This window comes from Falco cherrug, chromosome 2, assembly GCF_023634085.1.
Source record: "Falco cherrug isolate bFalChe1 chromosome 2, bFalChe1.pri, whole genome shotgun sequence".
In the NCBI taxonomy this organism is placed as follows: domain Eukaryota; kingdom Metazoa; phylum Chordata; class Aves; order Falconiformes; family Falconidae; genus Falco; species Falco cherrug.
Window position 1 is genome coordinate 80944531 of NC_073698.1, and position 26517 is coordinate 80971047.

At 43.4% G+C, this 26517-nt stretch overlaps 1 protein-coding gene across 4 annotated transcripts in view; it reads right to left on the minus strand.

Moving 5' to 3' along the window:
- Positions 1-21985, minus strand: part of LOC114015686 (myelin-oligodendrocyte glycoprotein-like) — a 33971-nt gene extending 11986 nt beyond the window's left edge. The window contains exons 1-3 of one of the 4 annotated variants that reach the window (XM_055701209.1): positions 21828-21984; positions 17692-17753; positions 1441-1622 (exon numbers count right to left, since the gene is read on the minus strand). The gene's annotated coding sequence lies outside the window, so the exon portion shown is untranslated. Of the gene's footprint in view, positions 1-1440; positions 1623-17691; positions 17754-21827 lie in introns of all 4 variants that reach the window. The other 3 variants (XM_055701210.1, XM_027804462.2, XM_027804463.2) reach the window with 3 other exon arrangements.
- Positions 21986-26517: the final 4532 nt, after the last annotated feature.

The following is a 26517-nucleotide window of genomic DNA, read 5'->3' on the forward strand; positions in this document are numbered from 1 at the left end:
CATCCTTCTGAAGAGTCAGTTGTTCTCTAACAGTTTTGATTCTGACTCAAGACCCACATGAAAGGGGTTGTTCCAGCCCAGCCAGCTTGTTTGCGCCTCTGACTGGTAACTCCCACAGAGTCCCTGTGGGGTTTCTGGTTCTCACAAACACCTGTACAAAAGTCTTGGACTTGGGAGGAAGTGGGATCAGAGCTGAAATACCAAATCGCACGTGAATGTTGAGCTCTCCTGCCAACGATGTGCTTTTGTTGCTTCCCTACTGAATGTTAAGCTTGTGCATGAAGAAGGAGCAAGGCAGGTCTTGTTTTAGGAGACGTTATCTAACTGCAGGAATGCCTCAGACTAGTCCAGCTGGAGCACCTGACCCTTAGTTTAGCTTAATCCAGTGCTGTTTAGTTGAAATAACATTTCTTTCTGGATTGAGCTGACTCTGCTTGAAACAGAGACGTTTACACTGAGCCTCCAGAAAGATTGTTCTTGGTATGCTAAAGGGGACATCTGTTCCCATCTGTGCAGTTCAGCAGGTGTAAGATATTTCAATCACCACGTGGATCAGCATTTAAAATAATTCATTTCTCTGTGATATTTCCCTCCGTATTTTTTTTTAATAATTATTTTTAAGTGCTGGTTTCAATGAAATGGAACTGTAGGAAAGTAACAATTTTTTTTTCTTTGTAACTTTTTAAAAGTTGATCCATTTACTGTTCATTTTAAACTAACAAAGGAATTATTTAGGAATTATTTTTCAGAGGTTAAAACAATTGAGTAATGTTGTGCAATGAAGAATCACTTCCTGAAGAATTAAAATACAACTTTTTAACACATTAACATACCTGGAATAACTAAGGCATGTGATGTAATTAAAGCATATGATTAAATTGCGAAACACTGAACTACTTGGCAATGTCTTGTCACATGTGCGAGGCCATTTACTGAACACACTGGCTCAGCCTGCAATAAAATTAAATTAATCAAGTAGGCAAGTAACCAAATGTTCCTGCTGCCTGTAGAGTAGCAGGACTTCATGTTCCAAAGTAAATTGATTCAAATTGTTCCTTTCCAGTGCAGGATGGGTAGGGGTGGGAAAGGGTCTACATGCTATTGTTGAAGGCTTCATGCTTTTGGAGCACTAAAACTTTCCCTCTAAAATAAAGAAAGAAAATGGTATTTTCCATGAGTGCTCCGTTAACCCTGGAAATAGCGTTGCTGCACTACGTTAAGGACATTCTTTTGTGAATAGCTCTGCTGGTCAGGATAGTTGGAGTGCCAGGAGGAGAAAATGCTGTGGGTAGAGGTGCTGTGCAAGAACATGTTCTGTGCAGATGGGGTTTATTTTGTTGGTTGGTTTGTCTGGGTTTTTTCTGTTGCCATAAACCTTGCTCTGAATTCTGTGGGCAGCAGTTAGATCATCGGGGATGGTGCAGCTGGAGCGTGACTCACCTGTGATCATACAGTGGGCAGCAGTTCTGGTGGCTGGGCGGCTGGGTTACGGTACCAGGAAAACCAGCTGGTTTCAGTGATCAGTCCAGCAGTGCCTTGTAGCCACAGTGCACCTGTATGCTTTCACTGCAAGGAACGGTCTGTTTGGGATCTAGGCCAGAAAGGACCCTGGAACTGGAAATCTAGAGGAGTGTGAAAGGCTGTTATGGGACAGTGGTCTGAAGCAGGGTGGTGGCCAGGGCGAGGAAGGAGATGCTGAGCTGGAACCCTTTTGACACGGAGGAGGAACCTACCTCTGTGTGGTGTCTAAGTGTAACACCGATTTAAAAATCGTTGTGAACTACATGGACATGACCATTTGGATGTTATATTGAAAGGACTGATTTGCTTGTTAGCTCTTCCACTTCATTTGCCAGCCTCCAATACTGGCTGAGTATCACAGGTAATGCAGCTGGGCACTGAGTGAATGAATGGTGATACAAGTTGGAGTAGGCACCACTGGCTGTTAAGGACACTGGTAATTCAGAAAGGATTAGCCAAAACCACCTAGCAGATGAATGAAGGCCACTGCCAAGAAGGAAACAGCTCACTGTGCACCTGGCAAAGCATTGCAGCTTAGTCACTGATAGTTTCTTCAAGTATTCCCCCCCACCCAGCCTCATACGCCTTTGGCTTTTGAGAACAGATTTATGCCAGCTGACCGTTGTTACTGATGCTTGTAAGAGGACAGAGGGACCTTTCTCCCCAACTTTGTGAAATCCTGAAAGCACCCTGAGCAGAGAAGTGTTGCCTTACTGTTCCTTATCCACGTCAAGGCAATTTTCTGTCACTTCTTTAAAAGCTCTCTGCTCTTGTAACCATGTGGTCCTTTTACCTTTAGGTAAAAGCTAATAGCTAGTAGAAAGCTAATGAGTGATCTTGCAAGCGGAAATTACGGTCTGGCTTCTTAGAGAAAGTTCTTATGATGCAACAGTCTGTACTGAAACTGCATGATTACTTCTGATCTTATCTGACAGCAACCTGTAAACAAAACGAGGCATCATTTAGAGACCTGTCCTGTAATTAGTTCAAGGAAAGATATGTAAGAGGTCTCAGTAAGGGACATGCAATCATGTATCCAAAAATGACGGTGGCTTTCTCTTTTAGGGTTTTAGATTTTGAAATTAATTACCCTAATTTGAAAGCAATTTTCTGGGGATTTGTGAGCAGGCCATGTTCCTGCAGCTAACCGCTGTGTGATTCACCCTCTCCGCTCCAGGCAGTGGGAAGAAGTGCTCTTTGCCTGCTGGGAGACTGTCTGGAGCTTCAGGCTGCAAAATGTGCTGTAGTGGCAGCTGAGTCTTGGATTGGATCCTTATCCTCAGGTGCACTGTAGCAAACTTCATGCACTTGTGAGGGTGGCTGATCTGGTTTTCATGTTTGTTTGTTTCAGCAAAGTTTACAGCTGTTTAAAGCTCTCCAAACTTGTCCTTATCTGCTGTGGACTGGAGTGTTGTGTACCCTGTCCGTGCTCCCCTTCTTCCCTCGCCGTGCTCCAGTCGCACTGCCGATGCTGTGGAGGTGGTAGCTGGGGTGCTGGTTTGGGGCTTGGCTATGTTTCCCCATGCTGCTGGAATTTCCCACTGCCTGTTTAAGGCTTGTCGTGGGCCACAGTCAGGCTCTGGGGACTGAAAGATTGTTACCAAATGCATACCTAATCTGAAAAGTTGTCCCTTTTCAGGGGTAAAGAACGACTGAGTAATAGTGCATGACTTTCTACCACTGTAAAGCTGTACCCCATACAGAGTATAGCAGCAGGAACATACACGCCTTGCCCTGGATTTGAATAGATAGTTTTGGAAAGAGGGAATTTATCCACGTGTATAGAAATAAAACGTGGAAGGGGGGAAACAGAAATTACAGTCTATATCTGATCAGAGTTTCCAAGATTCAGACCCAAACATCTTCCCAAAGGTTTGGAGGAAAATGGCAAAGCTCTGGATCTGTCTGGCCAAGAAGGGAGTATGTATAGCTAGCACATTTGATGATAAACTGGAATGCTCAGGAAATTAGACTTTATTCTTGATTTCAAAATAACCTTTCTGAATAGCTCCCAGACTAAACCGAGGTTTTTTGTGGCTTTGCAAAATGGGAAGGGTTTGGGTGGCTCAGGACTGATGCTAAATGTGGAATGTTTCATTTCAACTTTCAGAAGGAAGAAAGCATGCCCTTGGCATGCAAGTGAGCAGAATTCAACACTGATCAAATGATGGTCCTGTGAGTATTTAGTGGTTTCACATTGTTTGGTCTGACTGAATTCTCAGGCAGTCAAGATACATGCCATCCATACTTCCAGCTATCATTTCTGACGAATTTTGTATCTGTCATCTGCTTGATTCCCTTGGGTGCAGGTCAATCCAGGGACTAGAAGGGTGTCTAGATCCCAGAGGGGATTGCGTCACTGCTGCCTGTGGGGTCTGTTAGGCTGTTTTATGTGGCAACTGTCCATAACTTTCCGTAATGGGCTCTTAGCCCGTTTTCTTAAAATGTGCTTTATGCTTCATGTAACAAACTTTTGTGCTAGATTTAGCCAGTAGATTTTCAAGAGAATGCTGCTGCTGTGTAGGGTGGCTGGGCAGTGCCTTTCATTTGCTTTATTTCTGTCGGAAAGACTCTTCACTTCGGAAGCAGTTTCTGCCTAGCAAGTGTTCCCAGCCTCATTTATCCCTGTCTTGTATGTCAAAAGCCCTCTTGGGTTTCTGGGGGCTGCAGATTTTGATGCTGTCTGGGTAGGAGCTCAAGAAGCTCAGCCTAAGTGTATGGCGTATCCCACCCTTTGCCCGACCTTGTGCTTATGGGGTGAGACTTACTCCCTGTGACTAGTGGTGTGCAGTGGTCTCATGCCCTTTTATGAAACTTCTGAAGAGAAACCAAGAAGTCATTGTTCCTTTTTGTGATGTCTTTCTGACAGCTCCCCCCAAAGTTCCTCTTTCTCTCAATTCCTTTTTGCTCTTCTGAGAGTTTCCATTGCTCTTTATCTGCCAGTTCCAACAAAATGTGGTGGTGTTTGGTTTTTTTTTCTGTTTTGATGAATAAATTATTCTCAAGAATAAAGAGCTGTGCTTTCAAGAGCTTGCAGTTACATGAAAAAGGCATAGGTGTGGGGTTTTTTTGGTTTGCCTTTTAGAAAACTGTAGCCTTAAAGAAGCATCTCACAAGTGACAATGCGGAAAGAGGCAAGGTTTCCTTCAGCTGAATCAATATAGTGTATTTTTTTCTGACTTCAGAGGCAGTTCCTGTCTGTATATCTGCTTTGGGTACTCTCTGGATGATGATTTTGTTTACTGTTGATTAACCTCTGAAGACAGAGGTATTGCAGAGTAAAATATCAACATGAAATATGGACTTTAATTTTTCATTCTTCACTGTGCATTTCTTCTTCTGGCATGTGCTCACTGACTCTTAAATCAGTGGCTTTACTTGATTCTGGAGCACTCTATTAAAAAAACAAATAACTAAGCTGATCCTTAGATTCACTTACGTGAGGAGTCCTGGAGACATTATTGTTAACTGATGTCAGTAAAAACGTTTGTTGAATTAATGCAACACTGACCAATATTAGTATTTCTAAAGTGGATGATTTGAAGCTAGTTGGGACAATGACACCTGGTCTGGAAGACAGATATGATCTAATTTGGGTTACTAGTACTACTTTGGAGTAGAGACCTCAACACCTGTGAAAATAGCTCCCAGTAGGTGCCTACTTATTGCCATAACCTCTAAAAAGCTTAGTTAGCCCTCTTACTGCCTGTGAGTGTGTGTGAGGTTCTTGCTGGCCATAAGCTGAGGTTAAACTTTTGTAGGCTGTATTGTGGTAGATGATGGGTGAAATAAAGCTATCTCACTGCTCTTCCTCTGGCCCTCTCAAGTACCTAAACATTATTTGTTTTTCCTTTAGCCAGTATGCCAAGCAATATGAATTCTTGTAATAGCTCCTCATAAATGAGATACAGGCAAGAAGAACCAAAATGGATCAAAGTACATGGGAAGTTCTTGCATATTATGGGTGTGGTTGACAGGTATTTCTGTTTACTCTTCCATGTCTGTCTCATGGCCTTTCTCTCCCACTGTAGTTATGATTTGCTTTAAAGGGTTTTGTGCCATCTGGGTTAGAGATTCCCTATGTGAAATAATTCTTTTTCATTGAAGGACTGGATCATCTAATGCTGTTAATCTGTTACTTGTAGAAATATCCCTACAATGAAATGTTTCCGCACAGATCAAATTTCTTTGCAGCTCCATCATTCAGTGGACTCAGGTCCTCAACTTGCACCTACATTGGGAATCTCATGGTTATTTGAACTCTTCTTTGTTACTAAGCTCCTGCACAGGGACAAGAACTCCCTGGTACATACACAGTTACAGGCTTCTCAGAAAAGCAGGCTAAAGAGGGTATTGCTGCTAGAAATCATGGAAAGCACAGAGCCGGGCTAGTGGCTGGCAAAGAGATGGGTGATACAGGGTGCTGCCTGCTGCTATGGAGGGATGGGCATCACAGAAGCAGTAACTGTAACTGTCTCTTGCTTCCCAGCTCCAGCCAGCCACCAGCTGTCTGGCTCAGCAGGGCTCTTGGTGACTTAAGCAAGAGCCTGTTTTGCCTGCATTCAAGCTGGGCCTGCTTGTAAATGCTGAAGCAGGCAAGTGGTCTGACCTTGGCTCTCTGCCTAGCACATAGGTTATCTCAGCAGTGTTTGATCTCTCCACTGCTTACAGTTAGTAAGTCTCTGAAAGCTCATGAGTGTGATCCCTTTCTTTGTTCTCCATCCCACGCGTACAGTGTCTTGGCAAAGTGCAGCTGAAGGTCTGTAAGCCCTAGGGGGGATATAGCTTGACAATAATCGATTTACTGAACAAAAAGCAAGAACAGTATTGAGCATTTATACTGTGAAGCTCCAATGCAAAAAAAAAAAAAAAATCTTTTTAAAACTGTCAAGCTGTCAGTATTTAGTGTAATGATTTCATAAATGTTTGTGGTAATGGCTTTAGCTGTGTCTTGCTAAATATATATTATCCATTGTACAAGTGTGTGTTGTTTCTTTTCCACTTCAGTCAGCGGTTATCTTTCACACTGAGGCAGGATTATAAAACCCCCTCGGTAAATGTCATCAGTCCAAAGAAGGGAAGAGGAAAACTCCCTCCCTTTGAACTTTCAAATTCATGTAGTGGATAAAGCCCAGTCACAAGGGAAAGGGAAAAAGGGAAATTCTGGGGTACTTTCCTAGGAAGCAGAAGGGAAACTATTTCAGGCTCAAAAGACCGCTTTGAACTGATAGCATAGTCAATAAAATGTCTTTATTACTTTTGTTCAAAGCCTTGTCTAAGAGGAAGTATAACACACTGACACCAGAGAATTTCCATTCTCCAAAATTACTTTCCACCTCAATACTGTGAGAGCAGGGAAAATCCTGGCCTGCAGATGTTTATTTTTGCAGGGAACAGTTGCCAGCAACAGGCTCAAGGACTACCAGTTGCTTTTCTGGATTGTGAGTCCTCTCTCCTCTTAGCTATTTCTAATTTGCACACTGTAGAAACCACCTTTCTTCAAGACCAGGTGATGTTAGTGATACATATACACGATTCTACCAAGATAAAATAGTCAGTTTATTTTTTCTCTATCAGACCTGTTACTAGGCAATACATCTCCTCCCTGATGTGTAACCCTACGATCAGTTAGATCCATATTTCCTGACAAGTGAGAAAAAGAAGAAATTTGGATGAAGTTCAGAAAATATTTATTATTGCCTTCTAGGAAGGCGTTAAGTATTCATCAACAAAGCGATGAGCCTCACAGGTAAATGAGGCCAATTAGTAGCCAGTGCTGTTGTAGTTGTTGCGTTGGATGTGGAAACACTGGGAATGGTGGGTCTGAAAATGGAAGCTCAGGATGCCAGGGTGAGAGGAGGAAAAGAAACTGAGGTTAACCAAGGTTGGCACAACTTGCCTTGGCTCTTCCCCAGAGAATGTTAGCTTGTGACCAAACTGACTGAGCCCTGAGCCGGGCACCTTGCTTGTGGCTTGTACACCTAGAAGACAAACCCTACATTACTGGCTCCTCTAAGTGACAGGAGCTCCCTGAGTCAAGTCCTGGGTTTTTGTACGAAGCTACAAAATGCAGTGTATAAAACATGGCTTATAAGCAGCTGTTCATCATGAAGTCTTTATAGTCCTGGAACAAATCCTGGGTCTGATCGATGATATTAATTAACTCACTGATGTCACAGCTACTGAACCGAAAGAAACTAGTCTCTGCTCTGCCTGAGCTGTTGTCTCTAGAGTATTGCTCTGTTAAAGCAAAAGTGAAGGTATCTGGGTTTTATTTGTGGTTTGTTTTCTTTTAATGATTATAAACAGACCTACAGCTGCAGTTTGTGAGAACTTTTTGAAGAGGGAGGAAATGTTTATAGAACAGCTTTCCCAGAGAGTGATTCACAGCATGTACCCAGTACCACCTGCGTCCTAACAAAGTATCGCTGATACTCCTGCATGTTCTGGATCACACCTTTTCTTATGCAAGGAAAACCAGGTAAGTTTTGAGTGAATATAAGTAACTAAGAAAAAGAGGAGCTATTCTCTTTTCCGGGAGCCCATCTTGGCCTTCTCCATAGTTACCTAGTGAAAAGCACAAAGTACTCATGGAATTCTTTGTACTAGTAAAAAGATTGAGTCCTAGTAGTTCAAAGACTCTTGAACCAGTGACAAAAGTAAAGCTAACAGTTGCCAAATACAGTGCAAGCTTAAACCCACCCCCGCTCCTCACAATGGAATTGCCTTCCCAACCCCTGCTTTTTTGAAAATATTTAAAAAGCTGAAGCCTATACGGTCTTTTAAACCTAGCTGTTCTAGCATCAGAGCAGAAAGTTTCTAGCTGTATGGCTGTATTACAAGCCTGAGAATGTTGACGTCCAATTAACTTTCTGTCCATCAGAGATGGACGCAAGTAGGATCCTAAATAGGGGTCCCTAAAAGTGCCTGTAAGCACTCCATTTTTTTCTTCTTTTGCTAAGCTGAAAATAATTGTTCCAAGTGGAGAACAGTCATACACAGAGTTAATGGGATGTACATACAATATACAACACAGTTGTGTTGAGATACTGAAGTTATTTTGCTCAGGTGTTGGAGAACTGTAGGCTATTGGCTTGATAGCTGACATAGACTTACTGGCTGTCTGAAGCAAATATCTTGAACAATCTAATTTTGTAAGTAGGAAAAAGAAGAGTGGGGACCATAAGCACTCCCTGTAGGCCCTGTACTCTGGAATGTTTCTCAGTCACCTTAAAGCTCTCAGATTTTGTTGTTTAATACTTGGTTCATATCCAGTTCAGCCAAATTATTTTACAATCTGAGCTGCCCATCTGAAATATCTTAAGACTGATTGAATCCTGTCTCATTCTTGTCCCATCAGCCAAAGTACTTTTTCTGTTAGTGCAATAGCATTCCTTTATTTTTTTTAGCTCCATCTGTAATTGTGACCACACAGGGAAGTGCTGGAGGCTTTTCAAAGAAACAGACTTGGGGTTTGGAAGCAAAGAAAGTAACTCCTTTTTTACAAAGCACTGTGAAAAATCACTTTGTGTTTGCTTCCTATAGATAGGTTTCTATTCAGAACTGTAGCAAAAGGAAGAGGTGACATCCTTCCGCTTACCCTTTTCTGACAACAGTACCCTATTCTTCCTATGGCCATGTGTATGTACAACTAATTTGCATGTGTTGCCTGCTTTCTCCTTTAGGTATATGTGGGGATCTTACTGCAAGTTATTTCATTATTGTTAACTGTACATGTGTCTTGGGAGAGAGGGGTGTGTGTGTTTTCCTCTTTCTGTGGTGGTTCAGTGTCTTGACTTTCCTCTTGGAGACTGTAGGACTTCAACAGAGTTTCTTGTGAATGATTTTTAGGTGAGGGCTGTATTTGGCTGAAGTGCTGCTCTTCCAGAATTGGAAGATGGATCCTCAGCTCTGTTTGGGCTATGTTTTTCAAAAAAATCCAAATCCACCTCCTCCCATTCCTTCTCTTCCCCTTCCCCCAGTGGACTACTTTGCAGTAGAAGGGTCTCTTCCCGTGTAAGAAAGTGGAGGAGCAGTGTGAGATGGAAGCCACAATTTCTTTTGCTGTCACATTTCGTACTGCAATGTCTTTCTGTGACTTCATTTTTATATTACAAATCAGCACTGGAAGCCTTGCAAGCTCTCATCTTCAGGGCATAACTGATCTCTTCTCCCCCCCCACCCCACCCTGCCCCTTCTTCTCCTTTGACATTCTGCTCCACAGGCTTATGCACTAACATATTTTGAACTGATAATGTGTTAGACTCCATGCACTTCTCAACAGTGACTCTTAACAGCTCTATTGCAGCTGAGGCAGTGAGAAAACAAGCTTAAGTGTTCAGACCCAAACTCTGTTGGATTCAATTTCTGTTCCAAAGCAATAGCTCCTGGTAATGGGGCAGTAATGTTGCCTCAGAGAAGTTTAGAGCTGTTAGAAGCAAAAGCCAGCAGAAACCACTGTCCTAAGCCTAGGAAAACCTGAAGAAACCACTTTTCAGGTGTTGGACTAGACCACATGATTCCTCTTCTCCCCTGTAGCACAGAGGTGACTTGTGCCAGAGATGGTGGTGTGATTGAGCCATGCAATGTGGTGATGGAATAGAGGCAATGCAATAGGACGAAGAACTCCAGGAGCATGCAAGATGTAGTTAAGGATGACCTGGGCTAGTCTGTAGTGGCAACCCAGTGCTAGGGAAGGCCTGAGGTGGAGCTGTAGGAGCTGATTCTGAAAAAACAGGTATATTTAACTTATGTACCCCTCGCCTCTGATCCTCAAAGTTAGCAAATGCTAACTGCTATTATGACTTGGGCAGCATTTGTGTCCCTGCTCTGGCTTTGCTCCTAATCGGCTCATGTAGGCAGTAAAGCTTTACTTTGTGCAGGACTACCAGGAGTTGTGGATGCTGGGGAAGTACAAGTGCAATGTGTAAGCGTGGTCACTATCTGAGATACCCATGCTATCCCTCAATAGTGTTTTCTGTTGTTAATGATGGAGATGAAGAACCAGGCTAGATTTGTATGATCCAGCAGGGCACTTCTTATCTGGGTAAGAGCTGCTGAGTGCAACTCTCATGTGTGTCTTAAACACGAGGAAAGAAATAACTAGGACAGAGAGACTAGGAAGTCCAGCTGATGTTACTAAAACAGCAATACAGATGATATTACAAAGGATGCCTGAAGAAAAGAATGTTACTAGCAGTCAAGTTGGAAATGTTTTGCATAGGATGTTGAATTCCCTGGTAGAACGAGTGTGTCAAAGGAAGACAAACTGTTCTTCCATAACTGCTGGAAGAAAACTGTCCAAAAGTGCATGGAAAGGGCAAATGAATTCTGGCATGGATTCTCTGATTTCTCCTACTGTTAACACTTTTGCTCTCTAACACAGATTCTCTGGACCCTTACAAGAGCTGTCTTTATAGGGCTGTCTTGGTTTTGTCTTCTTTTTTGCCTTGAGAACTGTGCTAACAGAATCTCCTCTGGGCTTGCCTTTTTTTTCTTTTTTTTTTAATAGTCAAAGGGCTGCAAGGCATGTTGGAGAGAAGAGGGAGGAAGTAGGCAAGTGCTTTTCTTGATCACATAAGCCTTAATTTTCTCAAGAAATTAGTTTGTGAAATGTTAATTGCATCTTCACCTGACTGGTTGATACTCATCTTTCTGGATTGTGAGACAACAGAAAATCTAAGCCAGTCTTTGAACTTAACAAAATAAAGATAGCAACCCACTGTGCGGACTGATTATAGCTCCCAAAAACTATGTGGGAGGTAAGTCCTAAAAGTTGCTGGTTTTCAGATCATCTTTAAGTTGCTTTTTTAAGGTGATACAGTTCAGTGATAGTGGAGCTCTGGTAGCGAATTGCCTCATTTCCTCAAGGGGAGCTTACTTCAGTTGTAGCTGTCTAACCCTTTCACCCATTACTATGTCTAATACCAGAGAGCAGAAAGCTTGTCGCTTGAGAGTAGAACATACCTGCAAGGAAGCTGTAGAATTGAGAATTAATATCTGCAAGCAACCAGACAGTGTCAAGCTTATGAATGCTGTCCAGATGTCTGGTGTTGTAGTAGCACCTGATGGTCGCTTGATAGTGTGGGCAGTGGGGTCATCTTGAGGGTTGTGGTGGAGATCACTTTAGATATGGCCCTGGGCCCAAAGAAAGTACCTTAGTGATGAGTCACTGGATCAACTTTGTACAACTTTGCTGTAAAGGCAACTTTCTGGCCAGGTAGGCAGGTTAGGAAAGCAGTGCCTGGACAGCTGTTGTCATCTCTTTTGTGTAACCAAGAGTCCAACAAAATTAACCTTTCTTCGTGACAGAGATGCTGTACAGAACTCTTACATGTTTATGCTGTTTTAAGCCTGTTGATAGGTAAAGACTTGAAAAGAAAGAGGAGCAGCTTGTGCAAAACCACAAGCTTTCATGCTGTGAAATGGAAGGTCAGTCAGACCTCTCTGCAGTCCTACGCTTTCAATATAGGAAACCCCCTGTGAAAGTTTAGGTAAACTTAGTTTTACAGTGTATTTTCAACTGGTACCAAACTGGAAGTTGAGGGTGAGAAATGCACATCCCAAATAAGGCTTGCAAATTCAGCAGGGCATTGCACTGGTCTGCAGCTTGGTCTCTAGGCTTCACCTTTCCCCATCGAGGAGGTAAGCTTTGTGACTGGATTAGGTTGTCAGCCTCGGGAACGACAAGTACAGTCAAATGACTTTGCAAACAATGAACTGATCTAAAGCAAAATCATCTGAAATTTTGTAGGGACTTAGCCCTTTGTGACGGGGCTCTACACGGAGCCCTGGGTTCTGCACACAGCAGCCTCCTTCAGGCACAGGAGGCAGCCTCCTAGGGTACTGGTCTGCAAGGAGCAGCTGGAGTGCGAGGAAGCAGCAGTTGCCAAGGTGGAAGGATCAGCAGCTGCTGTTTGGGGGCAAGGGTGGGAGAAGATGGGGACAGTTTCTCTGCCGCCTTACTTTACCCTTTCCCATCCCTTCATCCTCCCCTTTGCTCTGTAGTGGCGGGTGTGACCGAGCCCTTTCCTTTCCAAAACAGCAGCATATAGCTTCAGTAGTGCTGTTGGGAAGTCTTGACAGTGCTTTAGCTGAGGCACCCCTCGTGTGACAACTCCCTGCTCCCACCACACACACTTATCTCCCTTGAATGCCTACTGGTTTCCTTCCATTGACTAACATGCTGTGAAATACCTTCTGATGGCATCTCACGTTAGGATTTTTTCCCTAGAATGATCCATGCCCAGTAGCTTCTTCTGCAAAGGCTGAACAGGCTGCAGCACCACTAGTAGTTCTGGGAAGTTGGAGGAGCTGGTTCAGTCTCTACAGTGCCATAACAGATACAAGCTCTTCTGCACAGTAGCAGGTGCCAGTGGGCACATCTATTTCAGCACCCTTCAAGCTCTTGGCTTGCGCACAAGTGATGAAGTTTTGTATCATGTGGATAATCGCTGTTCTTTGGAAATCCAGGAATATGTGGGTTGGAGCATTACAGTGATTAGGTCTGTGCCACTGATTTTGGAAATGCTATTAAGCATATGTGTTGTACAGCAGCAAACTGCTAGTTGGGCACATGATGTACCTTGGAGTATAAAGGGCACAAAGATGTGCCATATTGTTCCAGCAACATAAAAAAAAATAAGTTTCAAGATGTACAGGAGTGCAAATCTCTGATAACATCACCTCAGAACTCTGCATCCTTGAATATCTTCCCCAAGAATGTCAGAGAACCAATTTAATTTGGGAGGCCACCCATAACTGAGGAGATGTTATGACTATGTAGTTGTAGGGCAATGCTCCTCTGTCAAATGTTCTCTCAAGTGTTTCTCTGTCCACATATCCTAGAGCTGTGACATAAATGTTGGGGATCCTAGTTGTGATAATTCTTAAATAATGTTCACTCTCAAGATTTTCTGATAGTCTCTGCTTTAGTGTTCTGTTAAGGTGCATATTTACCCAAATCGGAGACAGAGGCAAGATCTCCTTAGCTTTATGTCATACCATGCTCATTCTGAGAACTCTAAACACCTGTGAATAACCTTGCTTTCTGTAAGTGAGAGCAAAACATGTGAAATACCAGCTGAAGGGACTGAAAGTGTTTCTGTACATGTGAGAGATCATTTTTTGTCTTTGGGTTTCTCTAACTAAAACGTCCTGTTACAGTTGTTTAAAAAAAATTACTTCATTCAGTTGTTGCAAGAGATCCATTTAAAATCATAAACCAAATACTTTAAAATAGTATTTATCTATATGCAGAGTATAGAGACAGGACCATAAATGGCTACGTTATTAGGCACCTTGTAGTATGCTGTGGATGTTTGGTTGGGGTTGAAGGGTTGTCCAGTCTTGCATATCTCAAAGTACTTATGAGTGTTCTTCTGATACAGCTAAAACCTCCTAAAACACAGTATTATTCAATGCACATCTGTTACCACTAAACAAGTGGTTTTTTGCTTTGCCATCAGATTCTAGGGAAACAGAGCCTTCTAGACAGATGTCTAACAAAGCTGTGGCCAGAAGGATTTTTGTCACTGTAATATGCCCCTTGCTTTTAGTCTTGGCAGGTGTAGCAGCTAAGCAAGTCTTCCTACTGCTGCTGGGAAGAGACGTGCTCCCTAGGCCACCCCTGATTCAGGCAGCTCAGCTGTGGGAAACCACTGGAGGTGGCCAAAGCCTGAGTTCTGAGTGTTTGTGGTAATGTATAACAAGACTTGGGGCCCCAGAAATGACTAAGCTCGGAGTTAAAACTATACAGAAACTTTGACTTGGAAAGACAGGATTCCTTTTCTCATTTGTATTTGTTTACTAGTAAAAAGAGCTGATGTGTTCAATGAGAACTTAAGTTGATTGTGTTTTGGTGATGGGAATGTGGAGACTGCCCACTGCTTACCCAAACCTGCATCTTGCCATTTTGGTTGGGGAAGTGGGGAGAAGTGTTTAACAGGATTTGCTGCGCAGCCTACTGCATACCTAACTCTCACAGGAAAAGGGATGTGATGTCCTCAGAAGAGTACCAAGCGCTAACTGATTAACTGTGGTATTGTACTTAAGATGTCTGGCAGCCGCCATTAAACTGAGGACTCGCTATAATGCAGGCAAACAAAATATTCTCTTTGAGTCTTTAGAGCACTATTATATGGCATTAAACGTAACGGCTGGTCTTTTTGTAGACACAAATGTCTGCTGTTTGTGAGAGTATGTAATGGAACAAGCTCTCTTCTTTTTCTCCTCTTGCTGACACCTTTGTGGAGAGTTGACTAGTAATTATTAGGTGTGATTGGTACTGCACTTTAACCGGTAACTGTGAAAGTAGAAGCTTATGTGTTGAACAAAAGGGAGAAATCATTCACAGAAAGCACTTAAACTATGTAAACTTTAAATGGCCTAGTTCTGAAGCACTTCCTCTGAGCACTCATGGAAATTCTAAATGTTAACATGCTGATCTCATGCCTGCAGTTCAAAGCCCTTATGTTCCCATCCTACCACCAGATGGGATTTGAAGAGCCTCGTTAGTTATGTATCTTACAGTGCCTCAGATTGAGGACCTCAGAGCTGACCTTGGCACTTCTAGGATTGTTTATTTAGAAGACTGAAGTAAGAGTGCCGTGTGTTGGTCTTTCATAATCTTTCATTCCAGTTGTAAACAGTCATTCGGGAGATGAAGTTGAGGTGGCAGCTGGAGAAGGACAATGAACTCATTAGAGCAGTTCTGAAGTGGAACAGAGCGGTTTTTGGAACTGAAGAAACCCTATTTCTCAGCATTGTTCGGGGGAGGCAAAATACCTGAGGATTAGCTTTGCAGCTGTACAGCACCCTAGGCTCTGGAGCTACCCAAGATTAAATACCTGGTTTAGGCCAGGGCAAGTAAGACACGAGGTGACTCTGGGCTGCACCTTGCTGGTAGAGCTGATGGTGGTCTTGGCCATGACTTGTGTTACTTCAGCTGTGCCCTGTTTCTTACAGCTGCTCCACTCCAAAATCTCCTGTATCACGGGCTGCAAATGCAAGAAGGGTTGGAGCAGACACAAGGACTATTTCTGGATAGAAACTTGTTTATGCCTCTCAGCATAGAAGAAAAGTAGGGAAAAGGGGAACCAAGACAATAAGAGGGAATTCTAATCAAGGCTATCCTAACTCGGATCCTTCTCTCCCTTCTTCTGAGGTGTGGAAGAGATCTGTAGTTGGGGTGAGGTAGGGACACACTGCCAACCATGTCAAACCAGCAGGGTTGCTCTTAGATCAGCCCGTGCATGTCACTGCATCAGGATCAAGATGGCCAACTTCGGCTGCGAAAGCAGTATCCAGAAGGTGCCTGCAAATTAATATAGGGGCTTCCTACCGCGACCACCATAAAACTTGCAGCTGTAGTGAGGTACTCAAAGGGTGAAACTAATTGTGTGGAGAATAATCTTTCACAGAAGTTTCCCATGAGGAAATTCAAAGATCCCCCAGCTAGAGCTGTCACACAACCCTGATAGCTCTTCAATTAGGTATTTTGTTTGGGTTTGAGAAAATTAAGGCTTCCTCCAGACTGATGAACAGACACTCCATATCATCATCTCCTCTCACTTCTTGGGTTTTACAAATGCCTCTGGGCACCTTGCCCCCACCCCTCCACCCCCACCCCCCTTGGAAGTCCCAAACACGTATTTCTGGGGGTTGGAGTGGGGGGTAGAGGGGAGGAATGTGGTTATTAGGTGAATTCCTTCGTCATAGCTATTTAAGAGAGAGTTCTTCTCTGGATAGTAAAGTACATTTGGGTTAAGAAGGAATTGTCACCTTTCAGGAAGTAAGAATTCATGGTAACTGCAAGATAAGTGTGTTTTGGGTGCAGTTCGGTGTCATTTGCACTGTTTGTTTGTGGTAAGAAGAAAAGGAAAAAAGAAGAAAAAGACAATGCCACCTCCTCCAAAGATGGGTAGCTGGAACACACTGAGTCTGCAGATGTACACGGCAGTCAGTTTACATGCATGCAAGGATGCAGAAGGCAAAATGCAGCAACTCCCTGTGCACCCTGTAAATCTGCTCTTTCAAAAGAACAATCAAGTTTAAGCTGGGCTGCCTCAGCAAGGGAAATGTGGGGAGTTCTGGATTCTCTTCCCTTTCCTGATGTAGACATAAAATAATCCTCTTCACAGCAATAATGTCAAGGATCTACTTGGCTGTAGCTCGGAAAGCTCTCTAACTGTGGTGACAGCTGACGTTGCTCTGGCAAGGCTACTGAGAAAGGAGCTGAAAGCAAGTTTGTTTTTACAAAAAAACTTCTGGTTCAGAACTTAAGTACATGGCAATGTAGAATACAGGGGAACTTGGATGTCAGGAAATGACGAAGCCAGTGAAGAGATTATACTTCAAAGGTGCTTAGTCAAGAAATACATTTGGACCCTATAACTAACTTTATTCATAAACTGAGGAGCAAATACCAGTCTCCATCTCCTTGTACCTTATCTTTCCAGCAACCTTGCAGGGAAATTGTAAGTGAAATAAAATAATACAGAGACCTGCGTAGTAATATACACACAAGGAGGTGTGAGAGGAAAACACCTGTGTGCAAAACTAAGTTGTAGAAATAATTTTAAAAATTAAAAAACGCTGGTGTTATCTGGATGAATAATTTGCCTGTTTTCTCCATCCTCCCCACTCTTCATTAAAGTTGTAACTCTTCAATTACACCAAGCAACAGGTAAATTTCATCAGCTCACTTCATTTATAGAAAAAAGTGAAATGGGGGTGAAACTTTACTAAACTGCAGTAACTGAAACCAAAATACTTGAAACAAGTCCTTGCAAATGACAAAGTCCTGTGGTTTCATATGCTGCAGGTGCTCTTTCAGGATGCTACTGAGTGGTCTTATTGTTATGCTGCCTTAATGCCTGCTGTTCGGTAGGTGGGCTGGGTGCCTAGGTGTTAACTGATTCTGCTTTCCAGGAGTAGATTGCTGTGTGGATCCTGTAGTCATAGGTTTTGGTGTAAGCTCTTGATGCCCTTGTAGATCTGTGCAAATGGCAATTTGCTCCCTTTGGAGCCTTGCTTGCGCATTGTCCTCTCTGCTAACAGGGCAAGTCTTTTGCTGAAAGGGCACAGTTGAGCCACCTCCACTTACACTAAGAGTAAAGGGTCCAGAGGATGTGGTAAAGCAAATCATACATTAATATTTTGTATACATACATTTTCTGGAGTTTAAACACAAGGCTGACGACATGGGTTCAAGGTCTCCCTCCCGGACATGCCTGCAAGAAGATGGACACTCAGAGACTGGCTGAACTGTGGCAGTATCTGTTGCCGAAGCTGCCGCTATGTTGTAACTAGAAAAGCCGTGATGGGCTGAGCTTTTCTGCTGTGTGTGAGGGAGTTTTTCTTCCCTGTGGTTGCTTTGAAAGCAAAACCAGAAAGTGGTAACCCACAGATGGAGGATTAAAAAAAGTACTTGGCTCTGGGACGTTAGGAATTCTTAACTGAAGCAAGAGTGCAGTCACATCCCTTGTAAGAAGTTGCATGACTTAACATGGGCAAACTCAAAGCAAGTCTTCTGTGCCTGGAAATTGCCTAGCGTGGAGTTCTTGAGCTATTTATGCATTTATTGTTCTTAAACTGTTGGTGCTGGGGGGCCGGGGCAGAGTTCTTCTGATCAATCTACATTCCTAGGGGCTGATAGGCACATGGAGACCTCTGCAGTTTAGGACTCGTATATATTCTAGTCCTTCTAGAATAGATTATATTTTCTCTAGTTTGTGTTTTTTCTGTAACTTTCTTTACCACTCATCTCTGACTAAGCAGACATCTTGAAATACATAATGACTAAGTGGTACACACTTTCTTCCTTCAGTCTTACTGGGCACTTCCCTGAAGGTACTGTCCTCGTGCCAGTGATTTATTTTATTCTATTTTCAGATGACTTTATCAACTAGCATAGGGAAGGACTGGTAGAAAAGTCTGGTGGCTGGAATAGGAGTTTAGAAAAAAGAAAATACAGAGACAATAGAGGGAAAGGCAGCTGAGAGAAGAACTAAATCTGGAATTGGCTACAGCCATAAAATAGAGATTCCTTTTAGTGGTGCTGAAGGTGGCTGTAGTTTTATTTGTTCAGTACTCTATGTGAGCAGGAAGGAAAACTTGGAGAAAAATACCCAAACAAACAAAACAAATCCCAACCTCCTACTTTCAAAACAAAGCTCTCCTTTCCACCCCCAGCAATAAACCCAGTTAAAATCCCAAGTCAGTGTAAGTTCTGGTATGCCTCTGCTATACACCGCAGGTAGTAGGGCTGCCTCGGGCCAAGGCTGAGCAGGCACAGTACCCACGCAGCCCTATGCCGCGCTGACCTGAGCTCCTCTCCCAGGCCGGGAGCAGCAGAGCCCTGCAAAGCGTGATGAGGAGCTGCAATTAGTAGCTCCCCATCAGCACAGGGCATTCACTCCTGTGCAACACTACGTGGAGACTGCAGCACTTCTCCAGACCCTGTTAACACAAGCACCGCTGCACCATGCCTTGCTGTGTGGTTAAGATGCACCTGAAGGTGCTGAAGTGCTGTCTTAAAGGCACATGGGCAGACATGAACTAAAATCAATGACTAGAAGTCCCTGAGGCTCAGATTCCAGGTAAATCTGCAGTGTGTGTACATTCCCCACGTGCCTCTGAAAATTGTCGGTGTTCAATGAGATGTTTCACTGAGTATATATTCGCATGCAGTCTGCGTGTGTATATATTTAATGGACTATGGCAGAAAAGTATCTTGTTCAGAGGATGGTTCATATTTTTTCCTCTCCTCCCCTCTTTTCTCTCATCTGTTGGAACAAGGCTCTGTCCATTGACACGTGCCTGCTCTATCCCCTTGCCTGGACTGAACTGCCACCTTCTGTGTCTGTTTAGGAATGTTCAGCTTCCACAGGGGGCGGTGGGCTCTATAGGGTCATTGTCCTGAGTGGGAGTGAAGGCTGTAACACAGTTCAGAAAAGGAACGTAGCTAGAGGAGTGAAAGAAAGAAACCAGCTCAACTTTTTCAAAGGAGTCTTAAATGCTGATCATAGAAGCATAGAATGGTTTGGGAGGGACCCTCAAATATCATCTAACTGCCCTGCCTTCCACTAGCCAATACAGCTTCCATTAGACCAGGTTGCTCAAAGCCCCATCCAACCTGGCCTTGAAAACTTCCAGGGATGGGACATCCACAACTTCTCTGGGCAACCTGTTCCGGTGTCTTGCCACCCTCATCCTAATGAATATCTTTATGTCCAATCTAAATTTACTCTCTTTCAGTTTAAAACCATTGCCCCTTGTCCTGTTGCTACAGGCCCTAGTAAAAAGTCTCTATCTGTCTTATAAGCCCCTTTGAAGTGTTGAAAGGCTGCAATAAGGTCTCTACAAGCCCTTCTCTCCTCCGTGTTAAACAATGACAACTCTCAGCCTTTCTGCAGAGGAAAGGTGTTCCAGCACTGACTGGTTGTGCAGACCTCCTCTGGATCTGCTCCAACAGGTCCACGTCGATCTTGTGCTAGCAGTGAGCTGTAGGTGTCATATACAATGATAAGGTGGGGAACCCCCCCTAAAGAGTTCACTGCACTGGGGTGTGTGTGTGACTGTTGGTTTTGGGTTTGGTTTTTTTTTTTTTGTTGGTTGTTTTTTTGATAATATGTAGGTTTTTTCTGTAGAAGAGTAAAATGTCATCCATATTTGTCTCATGCCCCTCGTCTCCCCCAGAGTGGCTTCTCCAGCAGACAAAATGTCAAGAAGTGGTGACTGTTCCAACAAAAAATCAGTTTCTTGAATGTAGTACGTACACCTATACAACCTTATTTTAGGACTTACACTGTCTCTGGTTATGAATCGGAGCCTGTTTTGTAGCGTTCATCTTGGTAAACATTTCAGAGGCTGATCTGCATGACAAGAAGAGGTCTGGGAGATGAAAATTTCCTACCACCTCCTCCCCCTTTCTTGAAATAACTAATTAATTTCTCTAGAAGGAAAAATCTGTGCTGAACTCTGCCTTTAGATTGCTTTCACTTGTATTATCAAGCAAAACTCAAAACAATAGGAAGCTTTTTGATTTCATGAAAACTGAAATCTACAGCTGTGTGGATTCACTGCTCACTTAGGATGCAGTTTTAGTCAACTGGTGAAATGCTTCTGTTGATGTAGCCTTCAGAAAAGTAAAATTGTCTGGCTCTTGAGGGATCTGAGTTGCAAGTTCATACAGGGGTCTGAGAAATTTGGCTTCATGACATCAGTTGCTTTGTACTTTCTCAAGGTGTTTCTCTTCTACACCTCTCTCCCTATATTATCTTGGTGGGTACAGTTCCTTCTGAAGAAGGGACAAGCTATCAAAAATAAAAATAGATATTTTTTTTAAATGGAGAAGTTGGTTTAAATGCCCTGCTGTAGGGACTGCTATGTACGTCTGTGGTCTGTTTAGTTTTTAATTTTTTTCATCTAACATAAACCTTCCATCAAAACTCAAAGGCAACAAGTTCATCTGAAACCTACTTGTGCAACAGTGTCTTGTTATTGTCTTTTTCAAAGTCCACAGATACCGTGGTAACTCATAACTGGGGCAAATCCTCGTATGCAGTTGCTTGTCTTCTTTTTTTGTCTTTTCATGCTTTCACTTGATTTCTTCGCTAGCTGCAAACCGAGACCTCAGGTTTTGTGCAGCACAGGGGTTTTAGCTGCTATTACATGCTGTCAGTTTGTAAACAGCTACCTTCAGAGCCTGAAAAATTATATAGCGTTTTGGTGTGACTAGTATGTTGAGTGCCTTGCCTGAGCCTTTTCTCTTAGCTGACGTTTTGAAGCAGTAAGTGTGGTTGATTATTTTCAGCCCAGTGTTCATTCTCTGAACTTCACTAAACTGAAACTCCCCATTTGGTCACTGGCACTGGTGTGCCAGTTTAATGACTAAAAAGAAGCAAAAAGATAAAGAGCAAAAATAAAGGCAAAAATGTACTCTGCGAGTAAATTAATTGGAGACGCCTTTTGGGGTGTCAGGTGAAAGATGCCTTTTGTTATAGGGGTAGCCATAGCCTTGCTTCTCAGTCTAAGTGTGCCTTAGCTGGCAGTCAGGGAAGGGGAGCTGAGTTACAGAGCTGAGATGTTTTAACTGGTAAACGCCTCAATCTGTACTTTTCCCCTCCAGCAAAAAAGAAAGGGGGGGGGGGAAGAAAACCAAACCATGATTGTTTCTTTTTCATTTTCCCCATGTCCACATCATCTGAAGCAATTGTAAAAGACCTTAGCCAAAAAGCCATAGCCCAGATACTGCAGTTTTAGCACTTTCTAGTATAAGACAGAAAACTTGATCTCTTACTTACCTGTGTGGAATCTCTCAGTATCCTGCCTGAATGTGCTGAGATTCAAACGTGCTCAGGAGCCTTTGCCTTGAAAGAGGAAGTGCAGAAGCCGGGCAGGATGTGGAGCAATGACTCAGATAGCAAAGGCTGCATTTCTTAACTAGCTGAGGAATAAAAGGAACCAGTGACCGTGCTGCTACAGTGTGCTCAGCTGACATAAGAACTTGCTAGCTACCACTCTACCAATAGTAAAAGCTCAGGAGCATTCAGCATTTCACTTTTCATCTTTCCCAAACTTTAGCTGCTTATGATAATGCAGCATTCTGGTATTGCAGTCCTTTCTAGGAGGACTATTTACCTTTTGTCTGATAAAATGTTTTACTTTCTTTGCACAAATGTGCCACTTGAAGATATTCAGAATAAGGATTTTGGTAATGCTTCTGAAATATCCCTTGCCTCTTAGCTCAAGCAGGCACTTGAGACTTTGCCTTTGCCTAAGACTCCCTGACCTGATGCCCTTCCACCAAGGGTACTTCTTCCTTGTTCCAGACTTTCGCCCAGTCTCTGGGACCTGGAATTCTTGAAGGCCAGTCTTGTTAGTAAAGACAGGTCCCCTGCCTCTTTCAGCAGTGTGCCCACAATTTCCCTAGCCTTCCCTTCTTTTTGTCTCCTATGTATGTATAGAAGCCTTTCTTGTTGTCTTTGGCATCCCTGACTGGATCCAGTTCCAGGTGGATTTTGGTTTTCTTAACCATGTTTCTGCATGCTTGGTCAATGTCTCTTTATTCCTTCCATCTTACTCACCTTATCTCCACCCTCTGTAGGTTTCCTTTTTCTGTTTGAGTTTTGCCAGGAGTTCCTTGTTCATCCATGCAGCCCTTGGCATTTTTTTTTCTTACTTCCTACTCATTGAGGTGGACCGAACACAGAACACAAATATGTTGAGACAAGCTACCAAGCTGACATCAAATCCTTAAGCTGATTCATGTACTAAAGACCATTTCCTAATGGGTTGTTGGTTTTCAGTCCCTGGGGCTGCTCATCTTCAATGTTTGGAGGTGTTCAAATGATCAGTGCCTTTTTCATGCTGCTTTTAGCTTGTATATATGTGCTTTCGGTTTTTTTCTTCTCCTTTCCCCTGCTCCAGTTTGCTGTATCCTGCATGTTCATCAAAAGGCTTACAACAAAAGCAAAATACAGTCTCCTTTTCCACAGAATACAGCAATCCTTCTTAGACAACTTCTTAGCTTTGTTACAAAGCACAGTTGCCTACACATCTGCTAATTCAAACGTGGTGAACCGAATGCTTTCCAGAGTCAAAGCCAGACTGTTTTCGCTACGTATAGGTGAACAGATGGAAGAAGGGAGGGTTTATATAATTTAGTCTCCAGTATCTGGAATATAAACTTGGATTCAACTAAGTGCTGCTGTAGACTGAACAAGGGACCTGTGCAACTTCCTTTGGTGCTACGTTAGCATGCTGTAACCTTGCGATGTTCCTATCGTAGTTGTATTTTTCCCTCTGCTTGTGTTTATAGTCAGAATGGCTTCGGACCCAGCTGGCAGAGTACTCCAAAAAGCGAGTCACGCGTTTTTGACTTATCATTAATATTGATGGCCTTACTTGCTGTTATCAATAAATTTGAATTTTTCTTTTCTCCTAACTCCCCTTTTGTTACCAGATGAACCAAATAATACAAAGAGTCTTAAGCAGGCTCACTTCAGAAGGAAAGTGCAAACTCCACTTCGCTTGCTTTCTTCTGCTCAGAATGACAAGGTTTTGTGTGGGTAAGGCAGTGGAGACCAGCAGTAGCTGTAGCTTACCATGCTCATCATATCTACTTCATTTTGCTAAACCTTATTCCTTCTTCAATCTAGGTGGAAACAAAAAGGCTGCTTATGCCAGGCTGGTGCGCACTTGAGAGGTGCATGTTTTAATTGCAAGTTTGGATTTGGCTGTAGACTGAGGCTTTCTGGTCTGTGAGACACATTCCCGTTTGTGACTGGTTTCACTTGTTTCCGCTCATTTGAGGTAAAAAGTTATATGGCTAGGGCTCCTGCCCCAGAATGATGGCAGACACAGAGATAGGAAGAAACATTGAGAGCTCTTGCTGACTTTTGAACCGTTTAAGCAACTGCTGAGGTCTTTTCATGGTGCAACCAGAGTACCAAAAATTGAAGCAGCATGTTCATTTGCAAATGAAGAGGCAACAGTCAGCAGTGTTGCTGTCCAAGATGAGAAATGTTCCTTTAAGTTCTGCCAATAGGAGATGCTTGGCAAGAAATATGCATTTATGCCTGAAGCGTAATGACCTGAATGTGTAGGCAGAAAAAGGAACAAAAATTCAGCCTGACTGTGAGAAAGGAACAAGGGTGAAGCTGATCTTTTGCTATTTTTGACAGTCTGATCACTTAAGCAACGAAGATTTTAGGCTCATTGATTAGCTGCTTGTTCCTCTCTGAAGTCACTTTTCCCATTAATTACTGCTAGTATTTACAGAGTATAACATTCCAGAAACCAAAAGTCCTCTGCAATCTGGCGATCTCCAGATTACCCTGAAGTGGGTGGCTGCTTGAGTGCTCAGAATTTCAGACACTTGGGAGGGAGAGAGAATTCATGGTTTTTCGGCAAAGGCGTTCATGATTGTATTTGCCACGAGGCTTTTGGGCTTTCCTAGGGAACAGCAGCAAGCACTGGGAGGCACTGAAAGTGTAAGTTGCTCCATGTATCTCTGCTTCCCTCCCAGCATAAGTGAGACATCGAATAGACTATTTCAGTTGGAAGGGACCTATAACAATCTCACCTGACTGCCTGACCACTTCAGGGTTGGCCTAAATCCAAGGCATATTTGACTGACAGGCTTTCGGCATTGACAACCCTAGGAAGCCTGTTCCAGTGTTTGACCACCCCCTCTGTAGAGAAAGGGTGTCAAGTGTGAACCTCTCTAAAATCATAGAATATCTTGAGTTGGGAGGGACCCATAAGGATCATATAAATCTAACTCCCCTCTCCTTGCAGGACTATCTAAAACTAAACCGTACGAGTGTCACCCAGACACTCCTTGAACTCTGACTAGTGTGGTGCTTCCCCACTTCCCTGGGGAGCCTCTTCTCTTGGTGCAGCTTTGAACTGTTCCCATGTGAACTATCACAGGATTCAAGGGAGAAGAGTTCAGCTCCTTCCTCTCCACTTCTGCTCTTCAGGAAGCTGCAGGGAGCAACAAGGTCACCACTTAGCTTCCTTTTCTCCAGACTAGACAAAATGACATGTGCTGGCCTGCCGGGTTAGCTGAGCAGGGCAGGGGCTGAGTAGGCTGGGCATGGATGCCTACCCTTGCTGCAGCAAAGGGGAGCTGGACTGGTGCTTGGCAGATCCTTATGGTGAACAAACTGTCGTCACCGGCTTGACTCACCCCCCAGTTGTATATATTGACCTTCTCAGCTTTCCTAGTGCTGCCCCATCTTTCTAGCCCTCTGAGCTAGTGAAAATGCATTTTGTTGTATTTCATCTCCCAGCACTGGACTCTGGCACATCTCAAAGGGTGAAAGTCTCTAAAATCTATTTCTCTCTGCCACTTGTTTTTTTCTTTCTTCCATTACAGCCGCTGTTACACTGTCCTACCCTGGGCTGGCCAAAACAGGGCTCACAAGCCTGTTTGGAGGGGAAAGCTGGACTGACGGTGGGGAGTCTGGTCTTGTGCATGGGGCTGGTTCAGTAATGGTAGGGAGAGGATTCCGCTCTGTCTAGAAACATGCGGGGAGCACACCCACCTTCTGACAGGTATTTCACATTCCAGCCAGCTTATTTGCAACTAATAATAATTTGCAAATAATAAAATATTCGAGGATGTAACTGGGTTTCTTTCTAGCCCTAAGAACAGTATAAACCAAGCACTGAATGCCCACCCTGTGCTCTCCGTCAGAGGCATGTACTTGGGAGGTTCACCATAGTCACAGTAATGCTGTCTGCAATCCTTCAGAGATGTAACTAATCAGGGTATTGTTAATTATAGAAGTGGTTCTTTCATTTAGGCATGGCAGCAAAACCATGAAATCCAAGAGAAAAAAACCCCTACAACTTGGTTTATGCAACACTAGGTAACACTGTGTAGTATCTTGAGCGAGTTTTGCCAAACCTAATACAGGTATTTCTAAACGTGAGCAATGAAACTGTTGCACCGAAGAACACAGCCTGCCATGATCAACACTCTTCCTCTAGACCTTATTTTTGCGTTGCTGAAGGGCACGTTTGTTTTGCCACTCTGAAAAGAAGCTGCCTGGGCTATTCCTATGGTTTGTGTTTTAGGGTGCTTTGCAAGGAGACTCTCAGCTCTGCTTTCTTCTGATTCTGTTTGCTGCTCTGCCTGATGGTCTAAGTCTGTGTGCCAGCCTTAAGACCTGCCTGCCATCTGCGTCTTGCACAACGGCTGACGGCCACAGCAGCTTGTGTGTCCCCAAGCCTTGCTTCCCTTGTTCAAGGCAGGGCTAAATGAATCATAATGCCTTTCTTAAGGCATGCAGGTCTTTTTTCCATTGATGCCTGTGACAGCTTGGTTCACGCCTTTTCTAAAGGGGAGATCTTCTAAGGTTGAATGAACCATTAATGTGTGTTAAGACAAAATGTCCTGGTTTTAGCTCATTACCCAGTGCAGCTCCTGCTCTCTCAGTGGCCATGGCCACGGTGGGAGTGCTCCCCTCCTCTGCAGGGTGC